Consider the following 15,937-nt stretch of genomic DNA (forward strand, 5'->3'; position numbering starts at 1 on the left):
TTTGAATTGTTTTTTTTTTTATTTATGTATATAATATATATATATAATTTTTTTTTTTATTTTATTTATTTATTTTTTTAAACTAATGATGCACCTAAACCTTTACTGCACTCCCTTTTCCCAGCCAAGGATATTGAAGTGACAGAGGATACAAAGACTTACTGATATACAGTGGTGTGAAAAACTATTTGCCCCCTTCCTGATTTCTTATTCTTTTGCACGTTTGTCACACAAAATGTTTCTGATCATCAAACACATGTAACCATTAGTCAAATATAACACAAGTAAACACAAAATGCAGTTTTTAAATGATGGTGTTTATTATTTAGGGAGAAAAAAAATCCAAACCTACATGGCCCTGTGTGAAAAAGTAATTGCCCCCTTGTTAAAAAATAACCTAACTGTGGTGTATCACACCTGAGTTCAATTTCTGTAGCCACCCCCAGGCCTGATTACTGCCACACCTGTTTCAATCAAGAAATCACTTAAATAGGAGCTGCCTGACACAGAGAAGTACACCAAAAGCACCTCAAAAGCTAGACATCATGCCAAGATCCAAAGAAATTCAGGAACAAATGAGAACAGAAGTAACTGAGATCTATCAGTCTGGTAAAGGTTATAAAGCCATTTCTAAAGCTTTGGGACTCCAGCGAACCACAATGAGAGCCATTATCCACAAATGGCAAAAACATGGAACAGTGGTGAACCTTCCCAGGAGTGGCCGGCCGACCAAAATTACCCCAAGAGCGCAGAGATGACTCATCCGAGAGGTCACAAAAGACCCCAGGACAACGTCTAAAGAACTGCAGGCCTCACTTGCCTCAATTAAGGTCAGTGTTCACGACTCCACCATAAGAAAGAGACTGGGCAAAAACGGCCTGCATGGCAGATTTCCAAGACGCAAACCACTGTTAAGCACAAAGAACATTAGGGTTTGTCTCAATTTTGCTAAGAAACATCTCAATGATTGCCAAGACTTTTGGGAAAATACCTTGTGGACTGATGAGTCAAAAGTTGAACTTTTTGGAAGGCAAATGTCCCGTTACATCTGGCGTAAAAGGAACACAGCATTTCAGAAAAAGAACATCATACCAACAGTAAAATATGGTGGTGGTAGTGTGATGGTCTGGGGTTGTTTTGCTGCTTCAGGACCTGGAAGGCTTGCTGTGATAGATGGAACCATGAATTCTACTGTCTACCAAAAAATCCTGAAGGAGAATGTCCGGCCATCTGTTCGTCAACTCAAGCTGAAGCGATCTTGGGTGCTGCAACAGGACAATGACCCAAAACACACCAGCAAATCCACCTCTGAATGGCTGAAGAAAAACAAAATGAAGACTTTGGAGTGGCCTAGTCAAAGTCCTGACCTGAATCCAATTGAGATGCTATGGCATGACCTTAAAAAGGCGGTTCTTGCTAGAAAACCCTCAAATAAAGCTGAATTACAACAATTTTGCAAAGATGAGTGGGCCAAAATTCCTCCAGAGCGCTGTAAAAGACTCATTGCAAGTTATCGCATACGCTTGATTGCAGTTATTGCTGCTAAGGGTGGCCCAACCAGTTATTAGGTTCAGGGGGCAATTACTTTTTCACACAGGGCCATGTAGGTTTGGATTTTTTTTTTCTCCCTAAATAATAAAAACCACCATTTACAAACTGCATTTTGTGTTTACTTGTGTTATATTTGACTAATGGTTAAATGTGTTTGATGATCAGAAACATTTTGTGTGACAAACATGCAAAAGAATAAGAAATCAGGAAGGGGGCAAATAGTTTTTCACACCACTGTAAAAGCCGTGTCTGTATGTAAATACAGTCTTATTGGTCGTGGCGCCAGAGGGTGGCGATGTGTTGCGTGTCGGTCACACATGCAGGTAAGAACTTCACTAAACTCTGTACCCTCTACCACCCACACATTTGTCAGGGAACAAATTCTGTTGAACATCTCCTTTGCTTTTATTAGCCCAGACTCTGCTCATTACTCATTTAATCCTCGTCCTCTTTGTTTTTGTAATCTGTTGTTAGAAATTGAACGAAATACTGCAGCTCTAATAAACTGTAGCATTTCAAACTGCAGGGTTATTAATAACTGAATTTGCAGGAGTCCAGAAAAATGTAAAAAGATGGTTGATTAATGGTCTGGTGGACTGCTTCACAAGTGGTCATGTTTGATAGAGTAATGACCACCAGTACTTACAGCACAGAAATGCAGAAACCTTTCTGTGGCCTCCCTTAGGCGTCCCTAATACTCTGTACTTACCATGTAATTACTTACATAATTACAGAGTAACTGTGTAATACAGTGTAGCGCAATAATTAATTACTCAATTGTAATTGTTGTTCCACAGTTTTTAAAAGTACATGTGTACATAAACTGTAGACTGTCAATTACAATAGAGTGCTTAACCACAGCATTACATTGTGTTACAGTAAATACAAGGTTATAATAACACCTAGTTACCTTGGTAACTCACAATCAAATAGAACACATACAGTACAACATAACAAAGATAAGTGCAAGACAAGTAAGAAACTGTACTATACTAAAGCTATACCACACTATACTATACTTGTTGATTAATTTAATATATTTACTAGACATTAAGCCCGTTACAATAACGGGCGCTAGAATAGTAGTGCATAAACATTAGTAGGAACAGTCTATATTAAATGGTAAAGGACCGTCTATTTTCTGTTACAGTAATACTGTCTTGTATGTGGCTGTAATATGCGTCACAGTATTGTGTGCCTTTAATTTTCTCTCACAGTAATAAGTCTCTCCAGCAAGTATTTTAATCTGTGCTGGCGTGCAGCTGATTATTGTATGTATGGCGTCTCCCCAGCAACGGATTTTATGTGCGCGAAAATAAATCTACTTTTAAAAGTCATCCTATTGTAATATCATGAACATTCGTATTTTTAGGAAAACACTTTACACTTTACCGGGCCAACTTTGTTAATCGCAAATCTGACATCCTCAGAGTGAAAAACAAACACTAATCCCACCACTTTGGGGAAGCTGGTCTCCGCGTCTCAGTACCCGATTGGATTTTTTGTGTGTTATGTTTTAGGTCTTACCTCATTTACCGAAATCCGAATGGATCGGCCGTGCGATATTTTATAGGTCCCACCCTCTCTGTCTTGTGTTACGCGCCAGGCGGCCTTTGAAGCAATGCACCGTGCCCCGCGCATGCGCACTTCACCAGAAGACACACACACACGGACACATGGACGGACACAGGGATTTTATTAAAGAGGATAATTTGAGATTCTAGATTACTGATAACAACAACCGAGAATAAGACTCAATAGTAACAGATGTCTGAGTATGGGTATATCATTCGGGTCAACTACTAGAAGCAGATCTAAGGGAAGGTGGACATCACAGAGTTCAGATTCCAGACAGCCAAGGGGCAGAAGCTCTTTCAGACCTTGGCAGAAGTGGTTTGAATGCAAAGATACCTTCTGCCAGATGGAAGTAGGACAATGAGACTGTGGGAAGGTTGGACGTGATCCTTCAAACGCCATAGGCTTTGCGAGTACAAGGATTGATAAAAATGTCCTCAATGGAGGGTTGAGGGGTCCCAATGATGTCTTCAACTGTGTGCACCATCCGTTGTAGGACCTTGTGGTCGAAGACATTGCAGTTCCCAAACCAGAGAGAAGGGATTTATGTAATTCTGCTTTCACAAGATAAGGTTGGCAATGACTTGTACCTCTCGATTCTCTCTCTCTCTCTCTCTGCTAGGGTTAACTTTATTGTTCAATTTCATTGGAGATATCTAAGCTGGCCATTGTAAAATTCAGTCTTTGGGGGAAGAGGGGGTTGGGAGTGTGCACTGATAAAGCACGGTGCTGCACCCCACACAAGACAAATCCCAACTTAGGACCCAAGCGCACCTGTGCAAGGGGAGACAACTTAGCACCACACTACCTGTAGTTCAAATGGATCGGAACAGTGTGAAGTCTTTTACAGTGGTTGGAGTGCCAGCCATGCTACCAACCCCTGAGTTTTCCCTACAAGTTGTAAGACCTGCCTGTAGGCCTGGATACAGGTTAACGTCATACCCAGGATGGACCAATTGCTGGTTAAGGGCCTTGTTCAGGGGTCCAACAGAGTGAATCTTTGGGGGGCTTGGAATTAAAGATCTTGGTGTGGATCTTAGGCTGGCTGCTCTTGGTCTAGGTCTGTGTTTTGGGAGCATGGCTTAACTCATTTTGCAGTGTATCCTGTCAATTCTTTATACATTGTATATTTAAATTGGATATTTTCTCTGTTCTATAGGTTGTGCCAAAAAGTAGGACCTCCTTTCAAATGTTTATTCTACAAAAAATAAATTTAATTACGACACAAGCAAGGGTATACAAAATAGATTTTGTTCACTGTGTTTTAAAAATTATGTCTTCAGGGTGGTGGCCATCATTAGCGATACCATTCCTCGAGACTTATTTCTGAATGCTCATTTGGCCATTTCAAGGGGAATAGCAGCGCTTTTTGTGGTGAATAGCGTCCTTGAATGCTACAAGGTTTTGAGGTCGGAGTGTGTGTGTACCTTTGACTTGATAGAGCCCCACAAGAAGAAATCGTATGGAGCGAGATCAGGCAAACGTGGAGGGCACCTGACATCGCTGCGCAGAGAGCTCAGCTTCCTCGGAAACATCTCTTGCAAAACTTGCATGGATCTCTGTGCTGTATGAGCTGTTGCTCCATCCTGTTGTCACCAGGCATCCACCACATCCATTTCTTGCAGTTGGGGCTGAAAAAAGTTTTTTCTAGCATTTCAATGTAACGTTCTGAAGTGACGGTGAGCGTTGTGCCCACCTCCTCAAAAAAGTAAGGGCCTACAATGGCAAATTCTGCACCAAACTGTAACACGTATGCTCACTGTGCAGAGGTCTCTGATGAAGTTCACCAGGGTTGCTTTCAGCCTAATAGTGAAAGTTTTCCTTATTTACGCAACCATTCAAATAGAAATGTGCCTCGTCGCTGCATGGGACGATGGCATCTCGATGAACGGTTTGCAGAATGTTGGCACACAACTCTCTATGGCTCTTCCAGTCTTTCTCAGAGAGTTTCTGCACTACCTTCATTTTGTATGGATGGAAATGAAGGTCCTCGTGCAAAATCCTCCTCAAAGATGGGTTGGAAATGTCTACGGCAGAAGCGCGCTGAACATCTAGGAGACTGCAGATTTGATGCCCTTACAGTTTGGATGTTTTCAGGCATTTGTACAGTATGAGGACAGCCTTACGATTTTCTATTCAATGTTGTACCCATCTGTCTAAATTTAGCAACCCATGGAAGAATTGTTTTCCGATTTGGGATGTCCCGTTAGGAGGAATGCTGAAGTGTGTTCAGAAGGCGTGCTGTGTAGTGATGATGGATTTGTTGTTTTTGAAGAACGCTGTGACAGCGAAAGCATGGTGTGCACTGCACCAAGGGAGGTGGCCGACTGAAAACTACAAGGCATTGCCTATCAAAGGACCCCCATCCACCCCAACCCACTTGGCTGCCCCCTTGAGAAATGTGGTACTTCATTTTGGCTCACCATGTATATAGCATAAGCTGTGAAACCTTCAGAGTATCCATCACAAACTTTTATTTTGAAAACGTCCTCCCACCCGTCAAGTATGTCCGCCCCCACTTGACATTCGGCTCCTGGCTGCAGAGATGTATACTTACCCGTGGAGCCTGGAGAAGGCCCCGCCGCGTCTCATTCTGATTAAAGATATGGAACTGAAAGGATCCCCCCAAGCGACCTGAAGCCAAAGTCTGTGCTTGCTGCTGCTGTTGTTTAGAGGCTGGACTGGTGGACTTTTGTTTTACTAAGCCCGCCTGGATCCCCAACGTATCCTGCGGGCTGCACAACTGTTCCTGGCCTTGACCACACCTGATGTGCATGATGTGTGATGTGCACGCATGCAGAATAAAAAAAAATATTGAGAAAATGAAAAAAGCAGACTGTGTGATAGAGCCCAACCACAATGAAACGGACCTAACCGCCACAAACCAGTTCATTTGTTTTATAACCCATAATGCAGCACTCTTGCTGATGATATGGTAATAAAAAACAGGATGTTTTTGAGTGAATAAACTCTGCGACACTCACTGATACTGATTAAAGTGTAAATGCACGGGGAGAACATGCAAACTCCATGAGAATGCTGGCATTGTGAGGTAGAAACGACAGCCCTGCACTACCGCTGCCAGTACTTACAGTGGCATGCAAAGGTTTGGGCCTCTTGCTTAAAATGTCTGTTACTGTGAATAGTTAAGTGAGCAGAAGGTGAACGGATTGCTGGGTGGCTTAAAACAACAAATGACATTTCTTTAATATTTAAATGAGGTTACGTTTTTATTTCCATCATTCATAGGTACAAAAAAACAAAAGGGCCTGCCTGAAGCCAAAGTTTGGGCCCGCGACATGGTCAGTACTTAGTCGCCAAAGGGGGTCTTACTATCTCGGCTTGTAAACTCTTTTTCTCAAGAGTCGTACTTCCTCAGTTTTTACTTTGGGTATTTTCACCCATTAATTCTTGCAGAAGGCTTCCAATTCTGGAAGATTCTTGAGTCATCTTTCATGTGCTGCTCTCTCCTTTGAGATCTCCACAGATTTTCAAAGATCTTTACCTTGGGACCTGTGAGGGTAAAACCATCAGCTTGCCCCTCTTGAGTTCTTCCATTGTAGATTGTGAGGTGTGTTTCGGATCATTATCTTGTCCTCTTTTGAACTACAGATGGTGTGATGTTGGTTTCCAGAATTTGCTGGTATGCATTTGATTCCATTCTTTCCTCTCCCAATGACCTGATCTCTGTGTCATTGGCTGCCACACAAACTGAAAGCCTGATTGATCCAGTGCCATGTTTCATAGTTGGAGACATGATGTTCTCCTGGATTTCAGCCCCCTTTTTCTCCAAACAGATCTTTGCACATTGTTCTATTTTGACTCCCTCAGTCCACAGGACTTGTTCCCAGAATGCACCAGACTTGTTTAGATGTTCATTTGCACACTTCAGGCACTGAAGTGACTTGGACACAGGAAAGGTTTCCTTCTGCTGACTCTACCATGAGGGTCCTATTTGAAGAGTAGAGTAGTGGACCGCCTCTCCAGACTCTGCTAAATCCTCCTATAGGTCTTCTGCAGTCAAATGGGGGTTTTAATTGCCTTTCTAACAATCCAATGAACTGTTCTGTCAAAGTTTTCTTGGTCTTCCAGACCTGAACTTGACCTCCACTGTTCCTGTTAACTGCCATTTCTTAATAACATTACAAACTGAGGAAATGGTGACCTAAAAATGCTTTGCTATCTTCTTGTCGCCTTCTCCTGCTTTGTGAACCTCAATGCTTTGATTTTTCAGAGGGCCGGGCAGCTGCTTAGAGGAGCCCATGGCTGCTGATTGTTAGAAAGAAGACTGCTGTTAACAGGGCGCTCCCTCGTCATGGAGAGATAATTAAAGATGCACTGAGCGAGCTTCCTCCTGCCTGGTTCCTGATTCAAAGAGGTCCCAGTTGAACACAAGATTCCTTACTTTAATACCCGCTTGCTTCACTCGCCAACCCCTGGGTGGGTGCTACGCGCTAGCCACTTTGCAGCTCTGCCGTTCACGTATGGAGAAGCGGATGTACAATTTAAACAGATTGTTATTTTCATGGGAATTGTTACATATACAGAATAGAACTATAGAAACTTCTCAAGCATACAATATCAGATTGGATACCTTCCCTTTTATTATTGCAGATCATATTAAATACCTCGGGGTAAATAGCACAAGCAAACACAAAGCTCTTTATCAACAAAATTTCGCCGTCTGTATGGAAAAAATTAAGCAAGACTTGCATAGATGGGTCAACCCTTCATCTCACTCTAGCTGGAAGAATTAACGTTGTTAAGATGAATATCCTTCCTAAGCTTCTCTTTTTATTTCAAAACATTCCAGTATACATCAACAAATCATCCTTTAAGTAATTAGATTCAACCATAACGTCATTTATTTGGAACTTAAAACATCCACGTATCCAAAGAGCGACTCTACAAAGGCCTAAGGCAGAAGGTGGCATGGCTCTACCCTAACTTTCAGTTTTATTACTGGGCAGCAAACATACAAGCTATAAAAACCTGGACATGGACCCAAACAGATGAAACTACACAGGCTTGGTCCGTAATAGAAATAAAATCCTGCTTTGTGCCCCAATAAGTACAAGTTATCGCCGATATACTAATAACCCAATTGTGCTTCACTCACTCAGAATATGGAACCAAAGTAGAAAGCATTTTAAGATGGAGAATCTTTTATCTGTGGCACCTCTACATGAGAACCACCTTTTTCAACCCTCACAAAATATGCAGTTTTTAATATCTGGAAAACATGTGGGATTAAATTGCTTAGAGATCTTTATATAGACAACATCTTTACATCCTATGAACAATTACATTCCAAATTTAATTTTCCAGCAACACATTTCTTTCTTTCATCTTCAAATTAGAAACTTTGTCAAACAGAACCTGCCCGATTTTCCTCATCTCACACCTTCCTCTATGCTGGAAAAAATATTGCTCAGTCTCAAGACTCAGCATTTCTGCAATATAATAAAATTATTTTACAGTCCCTCCCTTTCAAATATCCAAGACTAGCAAAATACCCGCGCTTCGCAGCAGAGAAGTAGTGTGTTAAAGAGGTTATGTAAACATATATATACATATCTACATATATATATACATATATATATATATATATACACATCCACATACATATACACACATACATACACACACACACATTATATATATATATATATATATATATATATATATATACACACACATACAGACACATATGTGCATATCTACATATACATCCACATACATATATACATACATACATACATACATACACACACACACACACACATATATATATATATATATATATACACATATCTACATACATATACATATTTACATATCTACATATATATATATATATATATATACACATATATATATATACACATATCTACATACATATACATATTTACATATCTACATATATATATATATATATACACATATATATATATATACATATAGACATACATATATAGTTTTTTTTCAATAAAGTCATGCGTTAGGCAAGTGTCATTGAATAGCGGCGGCGCTGCAAGTTTAGTTTCTTTTCAATAAAGTCAGGCGCGCTTTGCAGCGGCGAAGTTCTGCTTTTAAATTTTTATTAAGAAGAAAAGAAAACCTTTTTAAACTGAGGGAAAATATACCAATAACAATTTGTTAAGGATCTGTTTTTTTGTGAAGCTGTCTTTACACAGCTTCTCCGCTGTTTCTCAATTGTGTAATGAATGTTTTCTTCAGCGCTCTTTGTGGCTGTTCCTTGTTTTCAGTTCACGTGATTACGTAGGAGGTGTGATGACGTGATACGCGACTCCACCTCCCACAGCCATCGACCTGCACTCCATTACAGTATATGGACAAAAAAGAGGTTCCAGTTATGACCATTACGTGTACAATTTCGAAATGAAACCTGCCTAACTTTTGTAAGTAAGGTGTAAGGAATGAGCCTACCAAATTTCAGCCTTCCTCCTACACGGGAAGTTGGAGAATTAGTGATGAGTGAGTGAGTGAGGGCTTTGCCTTTTATTAGTATAGATGACAGTGGGAAAAGGATCTCTCACTCAACATCTCAGAAAAGGAGTGGAAGGTAGCAATGCAGAGAATTCACTCAAACTCCATATGCGCAAAGCATACAATTATTCAACTCAAAAGAGAACATCTGTCTCACTTGAAATTGTCCAAAGTGTTTCCAGGGCAAGATCCAACCTGTGAACGCTGCAATCGAGCTCCAGCCTCAGTGGGTCACATGTTTTGGGCCTGCACCAAATTAACATCATTCTGCACAAAACTGTTTAAGTGCCTTTCGGTGTCCCAGTCCCTCCTAATCCACTAACAGCTGCGTTTGGTGGGTTCACAGAGGGGCTTAAGGTGGAGAAGGACAAACTGTGATGGCCTTCACTACACTATTGGCACGCAGACTTATTTTGCTAAACTGGAAGAATCCTAACTCTCCTCTTTTAAATCAGTGGGTGACTGATGTTTTATATTATTTGAAATTGGAAAAAATCAAATTCTCAGTTAGAGGATCTGTACAGAATTTTTTCAAAACCTGGAAGGATCAGATCAATAATACTTTAGAATAAGCTTTTAAAGCTCTGAGGAAGTAGATTCTCTTCCTTTATCTGCCTATTAAACTCATCAATTGATTTATTTTTACTAGCTTTAAGTTTTATTCCGTTGGCCATGCTGTCTTTCTCAGGGGTGGGGGTTGATTTGTTTTTAATCCTATGTTTTGTAAAAACTGATCTATTTGTATGGAATGATTACAATAAAATCAATAAAATTTAAAAAAAAAGAATAGAACTAACCATGTTACAGTACGGCGAGTAATTAACCACAGTACAAAAAAAAAAAAAGTAAAACGTAATGAATCAGGCCGTGATCTTCAGCTCTCTCTGGATCGGTTCGCAGCTGAGTGTGAAGCAGCTGGGATGGGAATCAGCACCTCCAAATCCGAGACCATGGTCCTCAGCCGGAGAAGGGTGGAGTGCCCTCTCAGGGTTGGGAGCGAGATCCTGCCCCAAGTGGAGGAGTTCAAGTATCTCGGGGTCTTGTTCACGAGTGAGGGAAGAATGGAGCGTGAGATCGACAGGCGGATCGGTGCGGCGTCCACAGTGATGAGGGCTCTGCATCGGTCTGTCGTGGTGAAAAAGGAGCTGAGCCGCAAGGCAAAGATCTCAATTTACCGGTCGATCTATGTTCCTACCCTCACCTATGGTCATGAGCTATGGGTAGTGGCCGAAAGAACGAGATCGCGAATACAAGCGGCTGAAATGAGTTTCCTCCGCAGGGTGTCTGGGCTCTCCCTTAAAGATAGGGTGAGAAGCTCAGTCATCCGGGAGGGGCTCAGAGTAGAGCCGCTGCTCCTCCGCATCGAGAGGAGTCAGATGAGGTGGCTCGGGCATCTGATCAGGATGCCTCCCTGGTGAGGTGTTCCAGGCACGTCCAACCGGGAGGAGGCCCTGGGGAAGACCCAGGACATGCTGGAGGGACTATGTCTCTTGGCTGGCCTGGGAACGCCTCGGGATTCCCCCGGAAGTGCTAGTAGAAGTGGCCAGGCAGAGGGAAGTCTGGGCATCTCTGCTCAAGCTGCTGCCCCTGCGACCCAATCTTGGATAAGCGGAAGAGGATGTGGGGGTTGATGTGCCTGATCAACCTTCTCCATACAGCTCAACCTTGCACCTCCTCCTCAGTCAAAATCTTTTCCTTCACATCTTCTTTTCCTTTTTTCCATCCACCTTCTCTTTGGCCTCCCTCACTTTCTCTTCACCTAGACTTCCATTCCCATCGTTCATGTATTCATGGTCTCTCCTCATTACATGACCACACCACTTCAACACAACATCCTTTCCTGTCCTTTCTTAGATTTCTCTCCCACTTTTTTTGTACCTCTCTGATGGTCTCACTTTGCATTCTGTCCTTTATTTGTAATGCCACACGTCCATCTCCACATTCAATGTCTTCTCCTGTGCTCCCTTCACTGCCCATGTCTCGGCTCCACACATCATTGCTGGTCTTAGCACCATCTTAAAAACCTTACATTTAAACTTCACCTTAATTCTTCAATCACACAATACTCCTGCTACCTTCTTCCAATTGTCCCATCCACACTGCACTCTATGGATTAGCTCAGCGTCTAATTTTCCATCTTGGTCTACCACAGATCTGAGATATTTGAACTTAGCCTTTCTTCTCAATTGCTCCCCCTGCAGGCCAAAGTTTGAATCCTGATCATCATTAAAGTTGATATAGTCTGTCTTCTTACTAATTAGCTTCAGCCCTCTCTAACTTTCAAAGGCCTTCTCCATTCTTCCAACCTCCTCTCCACTTCCTCTTGTGTGGCACTACACAACACAATTTAACAAGTGCAATTTGTATATTTTGTAAAGTACTTTTAGGTTTCTTATTATTTTCTCTCTTCTTGTCTTTTTAACTCTTATGCCTCACACTGAGTCGACTGCACTTTCAATTTCGTTGTTCCTTTGTAAAAGTGACAATGACAATAAAGATCTATCTATCTATCAATTAATGTCATCGGCACAAAGTGGTGGATTGGTCTTTTAGCTGTTGACTCAACACATCTACAAACAGATAAAACGAGTTAAGGACTTAAAGGAGATCCCTGGTGCAGACCTCCTCTAACTGGGACCAGAGGAATATCCATCTGTTAAAATCCATCCATCCATCCATTTTCCAACCCGCTGAATCCTAACACAGGGTCACGGGGGTCTGCTGGAGCCAATCCCAGCCAACACAGGGCACAAGGCAGGAACCAATCCCGGGCAGAGTGCCATCCCACCACAGGACACACACAAACACACCCACACACCAAGCACACACTAGGGCCAATTTAGGACCGCCAATCCACCTAACCTGCATGTCTTTGGACTGTGGAAGGAAACCCACGCAGACACGGGGAGAACATGCAAACTCCACGCAGGGAGGACCCAGGAATCGAACCTCAGGTCTCCTAACTGCGAGGCAGCAGCGCTACCCACTGCGTCTGTTAAAATCAACTAATAATAATAATAATAATAATTCATTACATTTATATAGCGCTGGCAGATACGATTTATTAAATCCTGAGAAGGCTCAATAAACTCACATTCTGCACTATGGGCAAGACAATTGATCATTTAGAGATATTTTGAAAACATTAAAAGCTATATTAAAATATATAGAGATACATTTAAATATTTAGAGATAGCTTCAAATGTTTTCAAGGTATCTCTAAATCATTGGTACTCAAACTGTGGGGCGGACCCCCCTAGGGGTGCGCGAAGATGTAAAAAAAAAAAAAACAAGAATCGAAAATATGAAAAATCCATCTATTGAAACCAAAACAAATTAACTTAAACTACATTCTGATACTAGAAAAATAAATACAGAGTTAGATAAATGCCGATAAAAGTTAAGTAGGTATGATAAAATATGCATCTATGATATATCATTAATTAAAAAATAACAAATTGTTATTAGTGGGCTTCTTTCAAAAAAACGTTAAGGGGGGGCGCGATTGAAACTATTATGAAAACTCGGGTCGCAGATACTTAAAGGATGAGAAACGCAGCCCTAAATGATCATTTGGCTTGCGATAGCCGTAGTGGATCAGTGGCTCAGGGCACGATGGCTCCTCACTAGGACTTGGGCGGGGGGGAAAGCGTGGCTCGTTAAATTATGCAAAGCACGCCCACAAGAAGTTGCTCTAGCCAATCAACGTTTTGCGTTCTGAAACGTCGGCCGTATTATTTAAAACAGCCCTGGCGAGGTGTATTGTGGGTAAAATGCTAAATAGCTCAGCGTTTACCGCTGCAAGGAAATATCCTATTAAGTGTTTGAAAAAGTAAAGTAAGCATCGGTGTAAAACGTGAACGAGAGGACGAAGAACGAATTAGTTGTAAGTACGAAACTTTAAAGGTAATGCTGATTACGGTACAGGGCTGGCTTCTAAAGTCATCTGGAAGGCGCTTTCCCTTCGTATAACTCCGCTGCTTGTCTTGTCTTGTACTTCTGCGGCCTTATTCTACTGCCGCGCACTTCAGCGTTTACCCGCAGTGCTGCGAGCCCAGTCGGTGCATCCCAGTCCCAGTCCCGTTGGGTACTAGCAGCTTCTTCAGGCTCTGCGTAACGCGCCGCAGGACTGGACTGTATTTGCAATGACGAACACAGTGCGCTCCTTGTATAGGAATCTAAAGGCGGAAACCCAAATTTGCAGGAGGAGGAGGAGACGCTCGCTGCCCGGTCTGCCCACTGCCACCTGCCGTCTGGGCGGTTGCCTACCGTGTGTCTCCCGCCTCGAAGTGCCCGTGCGATGCGCTTGCTGCTGGCACGAGGCCGCGGAAATGGCACGTGAGAGCGACGTTCAGCTGGACGAGGGGTCTGCACGTTTTAACTCCTCAGACACTGTGCTGTTGGACCCTCATGGCGGTAGGTGGTTACTTCACCCAGTTTCACAGTCCATACTTTCAGTTGATGTCCTAGTTCTACAGATAGAAAGTTCTAAGAAGTTCCAGGAATTTGTCATCTTTGCCATATCTGTATATGCTTACGTTTCTTTTTCCGTTTCCTTTTCTAATTGATCATTTTCTGTAGCGTTTGTTTTCTTAATTAGAACATTAGAAACATTTTAACGAGAACAGGCAGTACAGCTTAAGAAAGCTCTTCAGTCCTGTCCACTTAATTCCTCCTAAATAATATCAAGTCAAGTTTTGTACTGTCCACCACACTACTTGGTCACTTGTGTCTGTGGTACTCTGTGTGAAGACAAACTTTCAAATGTTTGTGTGAACTCGTTTTAAAGTCGCCACCTCGATCCATTGGACAGACTTCAGTCAGGTCTCCTCTTCATCTCTGTTAAGCTCTCTGCTCCTTTAATCTTTCCTCGTAATTCATCCCCTGTGGCCCCGTAATCAGCCCAGTTCTCTGGACTTTCTCTAGTGCTGCTATGTCTTTATGGCGATCCAAACTGCACACAGGACTCCAGCTGAGGCCTCGCCAGTGTGTTATAAAGCTTGAGCAGGACCTCCTGTGACTTGTACTCCACATATCAAGGCGCTATATAACCTGACATTCTGCTAGCCTTCTTAATGGCCTCAGAACACTGTCTGGCAGTTGATAGTCCACTACAACTCCTAAATCCTTCTCGTAACGTGTATTCTTGATTTACAGCCCTCCCATTGTGTATTCAATTCCTACATTCCAAATACTTTATATTTACTGATGTTACATTTCATCTGCTGTATCCACTTGCTGATGATTAGCAACGAGTAGCACAGATGTGGGGGAGACATCACCGAATGATGAAGGAGGGCAATGGCTGCTCATCTCTTCTCACTCATCTGCTCATGGAGAAACTGTTTTTTACAAATAAGCAGACAAGTGAATGTACCCACTGAAGTCATTTCTTCACTTTACCATTCAGTGTTGTCCGCATTTGGATACAGTTGAGGGAGAAAACTACACAGAAAATAATGAATTACAAAGAAAATGAGCATTTTAAGGTTTCGACAAATAGAGATGTCTTCAGCATTTCTTAGAATAAGAGGCTTTAAAAAGGACAGCCCACTAAAGAATGAGATCAATGAAAAGAACTGAGTATGTAAATGGTTGGGATAAAAATAAAAATCCAAAGGCAATCCTACAGGACTGAACTTGGGAAGCACTGAGTTAAACCTTCATGACCACAAACTCGTTTCATTTTGTACTTTTACAGTCGACCACTTTCTGACTGCCTCTGTTTACCTTTATGAGTGATTTTAGATCTATTTCAGGGGTCCTCTACTTCTGTCCTGAAGGAGCCAGGCCACAGTTCCTGCGGATTTTTGTTTCAATCCAGTTTCTTAATTGTAAGCCAGCTAGCTGCGTGTGATCTTTGGGACAAAAGAACAACCCAAAGACCCCCTAACAGCTTTACAGATACAGTTGACCCTTGATATACGACCAGGCGGACATGCGAACAACTTGATTTACGACCCGAATGCGGTCACGTGTATCCGCTTGCGCGATTGTACACAAACAGCCGAGAGCGTTTGTAAGCGTCAGTCGCAGCCCAGATACGTGTGTTTGTGGACGTAATTTCAGCCAGTGCAGTGATTTATATAATTTATTTCGATAATTGCTAAGGAAGGTAACGAAAGCGATCACAATCGAAACGAAGAAGGAAATTGTGTGGAAATATGAGAGTGGCATTCGTGTGACCGATCTCGCTAATATGTACAGCATGTCGAAATCCACCATCTCGACAATTTTACAAAGAAAAGATTTGTATAAGGAAACTCCTTCCAAACAATAACCACCTTCCATTTCATTCTCC

The 15,937-nt window shown here is 42.0% G+C and overlaps 1 protein-coding gene across 1 annotated transcript in view; it reads left to right on the forward strand.

The window, feature by feature from the left end:
• Nucleotides 1–13,372: 13,372 nt before the first annotated feature.
• Nucleotides 13,373–15,937, forward strand: part of snapc4 (small nuclear RNA activating complex, polypeptide 4) — a 101,962-nt gene continuing 99,397 nt past the window's right edge. Inside the window, exon 1 of the mRNA XM_051931586.1 lies at nucleotides 13,373–13,522. The gene's annotated coding sequence lies outside the window, so the exon portion shown is untranslated. The remainder of the gene's footprint in view (nucleotides 13,523–15,937) is intronic.

This window comes from Erpetoichthys calabaricus, chromosome 9, assembly GCF_900747795.2.
Source record: "Erpetoichthys calabaricus chromosome 9, fErpCal1.3, whole genome shotgun sequence".
Classification (NCBI taxonomy): Eukaryota; Metazoa; Chordata; class Cladistia; order Polypteriformes; family Polypteridae; genus Erpetoichthys; species Erpetoichthys calabaricus.